The 13,982-nt window shown below is 39.3% G+C and overlaps 1 protein-coding gene across 8 annotated transcripts in view; it reads left to right on the top strand.

Annotated features, from left to right (window-relative positions):
* Magi2 (membrane associated guanylate kinase, WW and PDZ domain containing 2) overlaps positions 1–13,982 on the top strand; it is a 1,220,672-nt gene that overhangs the window by 471,794 nt on the left and 734,896 nt on the right. The window contains exon 1 of one of the 8 annotated variants that reach the window (XM_057758566.1): positions 10,169–10,223. The exons of the other annotated variants lie outside the window; for them this stretch is intronic. The gene's annotated coding sequence lies outside the window, so the exon portion shown is untranslated. Of the gene's footprint in view, positions 1–10,168; positions 10,224–13,982 lie in introns of those variants that run through there. 8 annotated transcript variants of the gene reach the window in all.

Here is a 13,982-nt window from a genome sequence, read left to right as displayed (position 1 = left end):
GAAGAAAGACAACATGGTGAAAATATACTGTGAACAATGACTCAAACGTTGAACTTTCCTGAACAGAAATGAGAATAGTGAATCATTTGTATTTGACAGCAAATCCCTGTGAGGAATGGAATTGGCTTAATTCCTCATCTTTGCCTCACACTGACTCTTTTCTGTCTCTCATACCCTAACTTTTGATCCCATCAAACCTGGGGAAAGGTGAGTCTCCAAAGGCAAAAATAGCCAGGTCTTTCACAATATAATAACGAGTGCATACTGTTTCATCTTGGTTGGCCAAATCTGCTTAGAAAACAACCGCTGCTCTGAGTGTCAACTTAGAGTATCTCTTCAATACAATTTTTTATTTCCGTGATGCAGAGGATTTTAAGATTGCTCATTGCTTGCTAGTTCTAACCTGTCTTCTGTCTCTGACACTATCAAATCTGACAGGGACATTTGTTTGCTGACTACAGCACACTCAATATCAATATCCAGAAGTTTGGGGTCAGAAGGGTGAACAGCTGAATGATTTTGGAAAAGTGAATCAAAAAATGCTTTTTCTCGTTGCGTAAATTTATAGTTTTGAGGGGCACTGTGGCATGCATGTGGAAGCCAAGAAACAAATCGTTGTCAGTCTTGATGGCAAGTGTCCTTACCTGATGAACCATCAAACATTGTTTCCAAACATCAGATATCACATACTTGTTTTATGCATGCCAATAGTTCATTGGTCAAAGCTGAAAATTACACTGGTACTCCACAAGTTCAGATACTGGGGAAACAGCTTGGAAGGCAAATATGAGGGACACGGTGGAGAAATGCTTATAGAAGATTATTGGAAAGTCAGAGAAGGATGCTAGAATATGAATGACAAACTATGGCCTGGCGGAGAAATGGATGTCTTCCATACAAAGACAGGATGTACTTCTGTGAGGGTCAGTGTGGTTGGCTTTATGTTGAGGTCTTTGATCCATTTGAACTTGACACGTAAACTTGAACACCTTAGCAGAGGAGATTACTTCCTAAATATAACCCCAGTAGCACAGACACTGAGAGAAACAATTAATAAATGGGATCTTCTGAAACCGAGAAGCTTCTGTAAAACAAAGGACATGGTCAACAAGACAAAACAGCAGCCTACAGAATGGAAAACGATCTTCACCAACCCCACATTGGACAAAGAGCTGATCTCCAAAATATACAAAGAACTCGAGAAATTGGTCACCAAAAGAACAAATAATCCAATAATAAATGAGGTACAAATCTAAGCAGAGAACTCTCAACAGAGGAATCTATAATGGCTAAAAGACACTTAAGGAAATGATCAACATCCTTATCCATCAGAGAAATTCAAATCAAAACAACTCTGAGATTCCATCTTCCACCAGTAAGAATGACCAAGATGAAAAACACTGATGGCAACTTATGCCGAAAAGTATATAGGGTAAAGGGAATACTCCTGCATTGCTGGTGGGAGTACAAACTGGTATAGCCCCTTGGGATATCAGTATGGCAGTTTCTCAGAATATTAGGCGACAACCTCAAGACCCAGCAATACCATTTTTGGATATATATCCAAAGGAGGATCAATCATATCACAAGGACATGTGCTCAACTATGTTCATAGCAGCATTCTTTGTCATAGCCAGAACCTGGAAACAACCTAAATGTCCCTTGACCAAAGAAGTGATAAGGAAAATGTGGTGATATATACATAATGGAGTACTATATAGCTGAAAAAAACAATGACATCTTGAAATTTGTGGGCAAATGGATGGATCTACAAAACATCATATTGAGTGAGGTAACCCAGACCCAGAAAAACAAATATCATATGTACTCATTCATAGGTGGCTTTTAGACTTTATAGTAGAGAAAAAAATAGCCTACAAGTCACAGTCCCAGAGAACATAGACGACAATGAGGATCCTAAGAGAGACATACATGGATCTAAACTATATAGAGCGTAGAAAAAGACAAGATCTACTGAGTAAATTGGGAGCCTGGGGACCATAAGAGAGAGTAGGAGTGAAGGGGGGAGGAAGGGAGAGGAGTGGAAAAATATATAGCTCAATATAAACAATAAAAAAACAATGCTAGGATGAAGCATCTTCCAAAAAAAAAAAAAGAAAATTCTCTAGATCTCCAATGAAGTCTGAGAGATAAATTTTTTATTCTCTCTAATGAAGAATACAGAGAGCATAAAGCACTTTTTATTACTTCTTGAATGCTCAACTTCATGTCATTTGTCTGTGGGTAGTAAAATGGAAGTAAACAGTTGGGGTTGGAAGGGTACATAGCTAAGAAAAGAGATATGCACTGGACATGCATGAAAAGCTTCCAAATGGGAGAGCTACAAATTGAATACACATGTGTAGCATCTTCTTAAAACAACACACCTGAAGAAAAACAGGAACAGGATGGAAAGGGGACCAGGTAAATCAGGAAAGCAAAAGAGCAGGAAAGAATTTCCTGGGCAGGAGAGTGAAGACCAGGCTGTTCAGGGAGCTACAGAGACAGCAAAGTTGGGACCGCTCATGTAGTAGGAACTGATCTGATGCTTGCATGACCATACTTATCTTAAATCGGTCAACTTCATTTCAGTGGAGAGGCAGAATTAGAATTCGGCCAGTGTTGCTCAGGTGACTGATTAAGCAGTGTGGAACGCATGGCAGCTTACACGTTTCATGAAGAATCCTAGAGAATTATTTGGAATCATTAAAGTCTATGTCCAAAATGAAAGGTAAGTATGGCATTTGGCTTAGAGACAGTCAATGGAGACGAGGAGATAAAACCGCAGGGGAATAAATGGCATAAGAGATAAGACTTTGTCCTTTTGAAATTTCAGAAGGACTTTCCCTGATTCATTTGAAAAATCTCCTAATGTGTGAAATGCATCAAAAGAGCCTCATAGGTCTTGTTCCCCCTGAACTGCGAAAACAAATGAGATTCAGAAAGTCTTACCATTTCACCAAAGGGCACACAGCTAATAAATGTTGAATGTGACATCTGAAATCTTGTCCCTGTTTTCAGATTTCATGTTCTTCACACTAAGTGATGATGACCGGTACCTTAGGCCTCAGCTGTCTCAGTGTCTGATAACACTCACTTACAAATCAGGAATCATCAAAGACAGGCGTTTTTAATTTTTTTTTTAATGTTTACATTATTTATTTGCCGTGGGGGGATATGGACGCTAACACGGGGCCATACTTGCTTACCTCTGTAAAAGTCAGTTCTCTGCTTCCATGTGGGTTCCAGAAATCAAACTCAGGTCATCAGCTGTGGCTGCAAATACCTGTCCCCACTAAGATTTAATAACACACTGAGTGTTTCTGTCATTAGAGAGGCCAGAAAACATGTGCGTGCATGTTTGTGTATGTAGCTCTTTATGTATGTATATGTATCTCAGGTATCAATTTGCAAAAGTCAGTTCTCTCCTACACTGTGGATTCTGGGAATTAAACTCAAATCCCCAGGCTTGCTAACAGGTGCCTTGAAGTACGCTCAGCCATCTTGCTAACCCATTTCTCTTCCTTAACGATACAGCTTTTCATTATTTGCACAAGCTAAAGAATAAAAGACATTGCCAATAGTTGAGAAACTTCGATAAATGGAATTGTACTCTGGATTCTAGTCAGCGTGTGGTGGGCAGATGGGTAACATCAGTGTCATAGGGACATGGCTGATAATGCCTGTCCGTAGGCTCTAACATCGGTATCATGGGAAGATGACTGATAATGTCTGCTCATAGAAACACTCCAGAAGTGACTCAGTCCAAATCTCTCAGGGTAGAGTCTGGGAATATAGGCACAAATGCTCCCTTCAGATAAATATATTTATATAGACGCACAAAATATGTATTTAAAGATCTGTGTGAAATTCAGAAAGATCTCAGATGGGCAGGGCTATCAGTGTTACCAGAATAGCAGAGATTGAAGGCTATTCTGGACTAAATTTAAACTTGAAAATTCTTTAAAGAATTAATACTGTATATTTAAACAGCTACAGATACCTCATGTTTAATTTTTTGAATAAAGGAAACAGAATCACAATTTGAAATACTTAGGACTTTTTCCACATATATTTAGGAAAAGAAAGTACCTGATGTATAAAATTATACCAACAATGAAAGAAAAGTGTGTTAGTTACCAGAGTTAATGGCACTTTTGATAATCACGCCATAAACTACAGCACTAGAAAGTCACTAAAACATATGACTTCCTCCAGCCCTTTTTGCCTTCTGTCCCGGTGTGCATAAGTAGATAATGGGGTCATGGATTTCTGCTTTGTCCCTTAGCTATTGAACACCCTGGAAAGGACTGGTATGAGCACAGGGGGGCTGTTGTTTTTAGCATCATTGCGTTTCAATGAGAATATATCTGCCAAAGCTGTGTGCATCTGGAGCCTGCAAGAGCAACTTTGTGTCCAATGCTTCACGATATACATGTATTTTCATCTGCTCTATGGTTCTTTCTTTAATAGATGCAATGGGTATCATGAAACAAGATTACACCCCGCTCTTATTCCAGTAGTATTTTAGAGAGGGGGCAGAGTCTCAATATGCGGCACTGGCTGGCCTGGAACTCAGAGACCCACCCAACTCCATGCCTGAAGTCTGGGATTAGAGCTGTCCATCACACCTGGCTCTAACAATTTTTGTAGTCTCATGCTTTCTACACCCTTTCTTTCCTTTAAAAGTCATGTTTATTTATTCATGTATTCATTCATTCACTTATTTATGTGCTTTTGCATGTGTGTTATGAATGTGTTGCACACATTCAGGTACTAATGTGCCTTCATGGGGAGGTGAGAGAGGACGTCAGATATCTAGGTTTATCGCCGTTTGCCTGATTCCCATGGGACGGGATCACTCACTGAACCTGGACCTCTGGAGATGGATAATTTTAGCTTGACTGGCAGCCAGCAGTTCTCCTGTGCAGCCTGTCACAGCCGAGGGTTCGAGGTGTGCATGTCACACTTGACTCTGTGTTTTGAATGAGTTCTGGGGATCTGAACTCGGGTCCTCATTCTTAGCCAAGAGTGATCTTACTGCTGACCCCAACTCTCTCTTCTGTCACCTGCATGCATCACCGCTTTGTGCTCCCTTCCCATCCCATCCTTTTCACACGCCTTTCCAAACCTGCTATTTACCTTTTGGGCTTGGATTCCTTGCCTTCTTTTTGAACCATATTAGAATAATAAAGGATATCTTTCAAGCAGGAAAGCTACTAATAAATGACTGGATCGTTAAATATTAGAAGTCAACAGTATTTATATATAAATGTTTACTTCTCAGAATATTTCCCCTGTAAAAGTTGCTTTTATTTATAGGCTGTTTTATTTGTTAATGTAGCAGATTTGATTTTGAAATCCTATGTATTCAATAACTAATTTATTAAATTTGTTTCATTGTCTGAATTTATTTTTAACTTTGATTATTCTCTCATACACTCTATCCCATTAGCAGCTTCCCCTCCCTTCACCTCTCCCTGTCTCTCCCTCCTCCACCTCCTCTGTCCCCAATATCAAATATTCCTCTCCCTCTAGAAAAAGAAGAAGCGGCCTTCCAGAAATACCCACCAAACATGGTCTAGCAAATTACAATAAGACTGCACAAAACCCCTCGTGTTGTGACTGGACATGGCCACCCAGCAGGAGAAAGAGGGTCACAAGCTCATGCAGGAGTCAGAGACACCCCTTCCCATTGTTGGGAGCCACACAAGAACACCGAGCTATATAATCATAAGGTCTATTCAGAGGACCTAGATTACAGCTTCTGTAATCCCCATGAGCCTGGCTTACTTGATACTGTGAGCCATGTTCTCCTGGTGGCCTCAACTCCTCTGACTCCTACAATCCTTCCTCTCCCTCTCCCTCTCCCTCTCCCTCTCCCTCTCCCTCTCCCTCTCCCTCTCCCTCTCCCTCTCCCAAATACACTGGCTCTGCCTAGCATTTGGCTGTGAGTCTCTGTATATGTTCCCATGGGTTGCTGAATTATGGACCACTGATGACAACTGGGCTAGGCACTGATCTATCAGTATAGCAGAATATCATTAGGAATCATTTCATTGACATTTTATTTCCCCCGTCATGTTTGGGGTCTTTGGGCTGTCCAGCCTCTGGTTGCTGGTCACCCAGGCAATGTTAGGCATGGGGTCCCTCTTGTGATTGGGCCTCAGGTTGGACCAGTCATGGGTTGTCCACTCCCACAAGTTCTGTGCTACTATTGCCCCAGCACAACTGGAGACAAGAGAAATTATAGGTCAAAGGTTTTGTATCTGGGTTGATGTCCCAGGCCCATTACTAGGACCCTTGGCTGGTTAGAAGATGGACAGTTTGATTTATATTCCAGGAAGTTCCCACTAAATTAGGTTTCTACATCACCCCTAAATGCCCCCCAATTCCAGTCATGTCCCCTAATACTCTTTCCCCGAGTCCCTCTCGCCCACTTCTGATCCTTTCTATTCCTAATCCCACATACCCAAAGTTCCCTCACGAAATCTCTTCTATTTCCCCTTCCCAGGGAAATCCATGTGTACCGCCTTAATCCCTCCTTCTTACTTACCTTCTCTGGGGCTGTGGATTGTAGCATAATTATTCTTTAGTTTACAGCTCATATCCACTTCTAAGTGAGTACATACCATGTTTCTCTTTCTGGGTTTGGTCACCTCACTCAGGATGACCTTTTCTCGTTGCATCCAGTTGCCTGCAAATTTCATGGTGTCCTTGCTTTTAATTGCTGAGTAATACTTCATTGTGTAAATGTATCACATTATCTTTATCCATTCTTCAGTTGAGAGACATCTAGGCTGTTTCAAAATTCTATTATGGCGAGAGCAACAATAAGCATGGTTGAGCAAGTGTCCCTTTGTGTACATTCCCAGGAGGGATATATCTGGGTCTTGAGGTAGAACAATTCCCAATTTTCTGAGAAGCCAGCATATTGATTTCCAAAGTGGCTGTACAAGTTTGCACTCCCACCAGCAATGGAAGTGTTCCCCTTGCTCCACATCCTTGCCAGAATGATCAGTCACTTGTGTTTTTCATCTTAGCCCCTGGGAAAGGTGTAATATGGAATCATACTAGTTTTGATTTGGATTTCTCTGTTTGCTAAGGATGATGAACATTTCTTTAAGTGTTTCTTAGCCATTTGAGATTTCTCCGTACCCATTTTTGTGATTGGATCATTTGGTTTGTTGATGTTTCTTGACTTCTTTGTATATTTTAGATATTACCTCGCTGTCAGATGTGGAGTTGGTAAAAAAAAAAAAAATCTTTTGCCATTCTGTAGGCTGCTTTTTTTTGTTGTTGTATTTGACAGTGGCATGTTGGGATAAGAGCGGCAGGCCGCTTCCCACCGCTCAGCTCCCTCATGGCTAGCTTTACCCGAAATAACAACACACAAATTATATTCTTTTAAACACTGCCTGGCCCATTAGTCCCAGCCTCTTATTGGCTAGCTCTTACATATTGATCTAACCCATTTCTAATATTCTGTGTAGCACCACAAGCTGGCTTACCAGGAAAGATCTTAACCTGCATCTGTCTAGAGTGGGAGAATCATGGCGACCGCCTGACTCGACTTCTTTCTCCCAGCATTCTGTTCTGTTTACTCCACCCACCTAAGGGTTGGTGTAACACCCAGTTCTGTGTTACACCCTCGGTACAGTTTGCGCGCCACTGTACCTTGCAAGTCGGGCAAGGGGCTGGAGATTGTAGACACAAAGAGACCAGGGTCATTCGAAAGGAGATCAGCCGAATGCCGTTTATTCACACTTAGGGAAGTCCTTAAGTATCTAACTGTTGCACAAGGACCTCCACCCAGGCAGGTGGAAAATTACCAAATCAACAAAGGAGTCAGTGCCCTACAGCTAATCACCAGGTGGTGCAGGGAGAACTCAGGAACAAACAGGATGCTTAGTTAGCTGACCAGAAGCTGTCCTCAAGATGCACCCAGAAACAAGGGCAGACCCAGGCCCTACAGGTTGGCCTATCATATGGGCCTAGGCAGTTTCTTTATTAATTAACCAATAAAAGCAACAGATTAAAAAAAATTACTCCCACATCAGTGGCATTGGCCTTAAAGAAGCTTTTCAGTTTCATGAGGTCCCATTTTAATGATGGTTATTCTTAGTGCCTGTGTAATTGGTGCTCTGTTCAGGAAGTTAACTTCTGTTCTAATGAGCTCAACGCTATTCTCCACTTTCTCTTCTATCAGGTTCAATGTATCAGGATTTATATTGGGGCCTTTGATTCACTAAGACTTGAGGTTTGTGCAGGGTGATAAATATGGATTAATTTGCATTCTTCTGCATGTTGACATCAGTTATAACAGCACCATTTGTTGAAGATATTTTCTTTTAGCCATTGTGTGTCTCAAACTTTTTAATCAATAATCAGGTATCCATAAGTATGCAGATTTACTTCTGAGTCTTTGATTCAATTCTGTTGAACCGCCTGTCTGTTTTCATGCCAGTACCATTCAGTTTTTATTACTATAGCTCTGCAGTAGAGCTTGAAATCAGGGACAGTGATACCTTCACTTTTATTGTAAAGGATTTTTAACTCTCCTGGAGTTTTTTTTTCCATATAAAGTTGTGTATTGTCCTTTCAAGGGTGTAATGAACCATGTTGGAATTTTGATGGAGATTGCCTTAAATCTGTAGATTGGTTTTGGTAGGATGGACATTTTTACTATGTTAATCCTACCAATCCATGAACATGGAAGATCTTTCCATCTGATACCACCTTAAAAGTCTTTCTTCAAAGACTTGAAGTTTTTGAAGTGAAAGCCTTTTACTTGCTTGGTTAGAATTGCAGGTTATTTTGTATTATTTGTGGCTATGTTGAAGGGTGTGTTTTCCCTGATTTCTGTCTCTGTCCATTCATCATTTGTGTATAGAAGGCCTACTGAACTTTTGTTTTAGTTCATCTTGTATCCAGTCACTTCACTAAATGTGTTTATCAGCTGTAGGAGTTCCTTGGTAGAGTTTCGGAGGTCACTTATGTATTGTATCATACCATCTGCAAATAACACTAATTTGACTTCTTCCTATCCAAATTGTATCCCCTTGATCTCCTTCAGTTATCTAATTGCTCCTACTAGAACTTCAAATACTAAATTGAATAGATATAAAGAAAGTGGATTTAGTAAAATTTCTTTGGGTTTCTCTCCATTTAATTTTATGTTGGATATTTACTTACTATCAATTACCTTTATTATGCTTAAATATGTCCCTTTTATTCCCCGTTGTCTTCATGACTTTCATTAATCTTTGGTAATAAGAATCCCATATCAAATGAGCAGTATGTACTACTGAAGTATTTCTAAAGAATTCAGAAATTAGACACATACATTCTGAGTTAGGTACTTTCAAGATGCCCTAAAGAAAAGCAGAAATGGAGGAGAGGTTTACTTTGGTTAATGGTTGAAGAGGGTGGGAACCTTGGTTTCTTGACCTCGTGGGCTTAGGCAGAATATCATGACAGCAAGAACATGAGACACGGAAGGTCGTTTACTTTCTGGTGGGTAGTAAGGTGTGCACAAGGGCCTTGCAGGGAGGTGTAGAAAGAGAGACCAGGATAATAGATAATCTCCTGAGAGATACAACCTGTGACCTATTTCTTCCTATGAAGCCTGATCTAACCCTCCCAATATTCTCCCACTTATAGTCAAGCATTCATTAAGTGAGCCTGAGAGGCACAAACTGTAATGCATAAGAGTGTCTTATTCCTATAATTTTGAACCATAATACTGTGGAAAGAAAAAAAGTAAGAGAAGATAAATGAGTTAGCAAAATGGACTAAACGTTGAATTTTAAAATGATACATGGGATGGACTAACTATGAATTCATCTGCAAATCAGCTTGGTCCTATTTGAACTGTCCTGCCGTGAGACCATGGAAGCCGTGTGTGTGTGTGTGTGTGTGTGTGTGTACATGAATTTCATGTATACATTGTCTTCAAGTTTCATGACTGCTTCTTAATACTTAGTCACATGAAAATAATCTTCAAGCTAGTGACTAAGCAAGGCTGTAGAGCTAAAGTCAGACCTTGACCTTCTGATTGACTACACCTGACACAGATACTATTTCAGCAAGTTTCTGGAGTGAGTGTTAACTATTTATAGCTCAGGGGTCAAGCTTTCCGATCACTGATGAGAACAGAATGCTACGGAGATGCTTGAGGAGAGTCAATGGGCACCATCAAAGAAGCCCGAGTCGCTCTGCAGGTAAGCTATTTCTGAAAACCTCCACACAGGCAAATGAAGACTAAAACCTTAAGTCAGATATTTTTTATCATAATTTGCCTAAGAAGTTTTACTTTTGTCAAGATGCTTGCAGCTAGATCACTAGTGAAACCCTTCCCGAATGAAACACAGTACTCGCTTCACAGACAGAAATATGGAAGCAGTGAAAAAAATTAAAAGGTAAACATTCCTGAACATTTAAAGCTCAGCCGCTGTTGAAATCTCTTTTGTAATTTGATTCCATTGACAAAATTAAAGTTAAATACAAATTTTAATTTAAAAGATTATATAGCATTCTAGCAAAGCTTAAGGTGTATTTAATTATTATAGAGCAAGTATTTTATCTTCATTGAGTGTTTCTGCTTGTTGGGAGTTAAAAATACTTCATTATGGTTAGACCATTTTTAGTAGAAATGAATTACCTTACGAATATCCCAGAGAATAAGAGGCTATGTCCCCAGATATGTTTGCTATTGCAGTCACTGTAATGACAGTGATTTGGGTTGTTGGGTTTCATTTTAAAATGAAAATTGAAAAGTTCTTGTATCTGTAAAGGAGTCTACCAAATTGACCCAAGGAAACTTAAAAAAAATACATCACTAAGAAAAAATGAATGTAATCAAAGCAAACAGAAGTACTGGATGTATATGCCAGAAAATAACTTAAATTAAGACAGAGTGGAAAATTATGAAAATGGTGTTTAGAGATTGGGGTAATTCATAAGTTGTGTTTTCTTGACTCCTAAGGAGCTCGACCTACTGAGATATTTTTACAGGGACTTTTGAATTAGAAGTTGGCCACAGACTGACACTGCTATAGAGCCTATAGCTTAACTGATGAGACCTCAGCTATAATAACAGAAAAGTAACAATTTCTACCTCATCTGATTGATTTCAAAAATAAAATAAATTTATGGATAGGAAGGTCTATAATAAATTACAGTTCAGCTCAGTAAGATTTTTCCAGTGTTATTATGTATGTAGGCATAAATCCTAGGTTCCTGGTTAAACACAAAGGAAGGGTATAATTTTAAAAAAAAACATGTAGAACTTGTCACAAACTAGATATGCTGCATCCCAAGATGCTCTCTTGAGGGAATTGGCACCTTCAGTTATTGAAGGTAGGGGGACTGCCAGTGTGCACATTGTGAGGTTTGTATATGGACTTTGGCACTAGGAGTCCAGAGAATAGCAAAAGTCTTCTATTGATACATCTGTAGTATAACTCTATTTATTAATTTACATGGAAATAATTCCACTGACCAGCAAATACCACTCTCAAATAAATGAGGTCATCCCTAACGTGGGACAGCTCTATGCTGGTACCATTTACATAAGAAGCTGTAAATAGGTCTCTACTTATTCAGACTTGTCTGCTTAATGATTTGATATCATTAGACTATAATAACTCAAAGTCAATTTTAAAGAAAAACTTAGACTCTGAGAAACAGGTCTTAATCTGGTTTTACTGTAGAGATTATTTCTTTGTTATGTTTCAAACTTTCTTTAAACATTGAGATGAAAAATTTTTTTGGTAGAAAGTGCTGGGGTTTTTATTATTTTTTATTATTTTTATTGAGTTCTACATTTTTCTCTGCTCCCCTTCCTATTTCTCCCCTCCCCTTCAACCCTCTCAAGGTCCCCATGCTCCAAATTTACTCAGGAGATCTTGTCTTTTTCTACTTTCTGCTTCCCATGTAGATTAGATCCATGTATGTCTCTCTTAGTGTCCTCATTGTTGTCTAAGTTCACTGGGATTGTGGTTTGTAGGCTTGTTTTCTTTGCTTTATGTTTTAAAACCACTTATGAGTGAGTACATATGATAATTGTCTTTCTGTGTCTGGGTAACCTCACTCAAATAATGTTTTTTAGCTCCATCCATTTTCCTGCAAAATTCAAGATGTTATTTTTTTCTACTCTGTAGTATTCCATTGTGTAAATGTACCACATTTTCCTTATCCATTCTTTGGTTGAGGGCATTTAGGTTGTTTCCAGGTTCTGGCTATGACAAACAATGCTACTATGAACATAGTTGAGCACATGTCTGCACATGTATATATCCAAAGGTTGCTCAATCGTGCCACAAAGACATGAAAATTCTTATAGGGACAGTGTTAAAGATCTCTAGTAGAATGCTACCACTTATACTAGGAAAACACAAATTAAGAGTTATAGAGCCCAATTCAGTTCTCAACTTTTCCAACAACTTATCGTACAACTTTAGGCAAACTCTTTGACCTCCATGTACAGCAGCTGGTTGTTGTTATTGACTCAAGAAGGTGGAGTTGACTTTGAGTAAATGGTCACCTGCATCATACTAGAAGTTTATCCCACTTTTGATAACAAGAAGGCTCAAGCCAGACTCGTGACTAGTGGCAATGAACACTTGCCAGTGAAGAAGAATGTCCTTGAGGATAAACTGTGTCTCAATGGGCAACACTACGGTTTCCACAAGATTCTTCTTCTCCCCAGCTTCCTCCTTATATTCCTCCTCCAGCCCCCTCTCCTCCTCCTTCTTCTACTGAAGCTGCTGCTTCTTGTTTTGTTTCTTTGCTTTGTTTGCTTTTGGGTTTTACTTTTAAATTTGGTTTTGTTTGGAGACAGAGGTGCAAGGGCAGAGGAAGGATATGAGAGGCTAGGGAGATGCATACTGTGAAAGCTAGCGGAATCAATGAAAGAAAAATTGAAATTTAAAAAATGTGCTGATATGGTAGATAGAGAAAAATGAAAATTTTGCATCAATACACACTGCTTGCTAACTTGCCATTTGTACTAATGTCTTATTTTGAACAAAGGCGATGGTAAAAATAGTAAATCAGAATGTTAGGCCCCGCTGCGGTGGCGGCACCTCTATTACAGCAGGAATGGAGCTGACTAGCAGCTAGATTCTCTCCGGGAAAAGGCAATTATACTGCCCTCTCTATGGTTCGGACAAATATCTCTATTCTGGCTATAGGAAATAATTTCCATAAATAATGTAGGAGCGTAGATGCCTCTTAAGGAATTCTTAACATAACAAAATATCCCACAATAGCTTGAATACCATAGGCCATGTGAGAAAATGTTAGCTTGAAATGTGTGATTCACTCCACAGTGTTCTAGCGTGGCCTTAAGTGCATCCGTGTGTGTATAAAAAAGAAGACAGGATCCTTCTGTCTGGGACAGGTGATCTTTGCACATCAAGGGAATCTTCCAGCTTCTGGAAACTTCTACAGAAGCAATGGTCTGGTAATCATATGGAAACCTCAGAGGAAAGTGCTCTAAACCAAGGGAATGCCGACTGTGTGATATTCTCCCATGTCCTGTACAGGGGATGTTTGCCTTCTGATGCAGGAGCCTTCATTTCAAACTCTATTTCATACAAATTTTATTCCCAAACACTCATCAACAAAAATATCAAACTACTTTGTGTTTTCTTAATTGTGATGAATGGAATCAAATCCCCCTTTTCTTGAGCAGTAAAGAATTAACATTTCCATTTTGATAGATGTCTTCACCTCCCTAAGTTTATAGAGTCAAGAGTCTTAAACATCAGTTTTGATTATCACGTTCATTTGAAAGAAGTGTGAGTTCTCTGTCCGCAATACCTGTCTATCGCTGTTTCCTCTCTACTTTTCTACTATCCCTGTGGGAAGCAATCTGTTTCTGATGACCAATTCAATCAAATTTAAAGACCCAGACATAATTCTACACACTTACAGATACCTGATTCTTTATTTTTAATACAAAAAAGCAAAAAATA

This window comes from Chionomys nivalis, chromosome 26 (assembly GCF_950005125.1).
Source record: "Chionomys nivalis chromosome 26, mChiNiv1.1, whole genome shotgun sequence".
In the NCBI taxonomy this organism is placed as follows: Eukaryota; Metazoa; Chordata; class Mammalia; order Rodentia; family Cricetidae; genus Chionomys; species Chionomys nivalis.
Note: the sequence above shows the minus strand (reverse complement) of the source record. Positions and strands in the feature narration are given on the sequence as shown.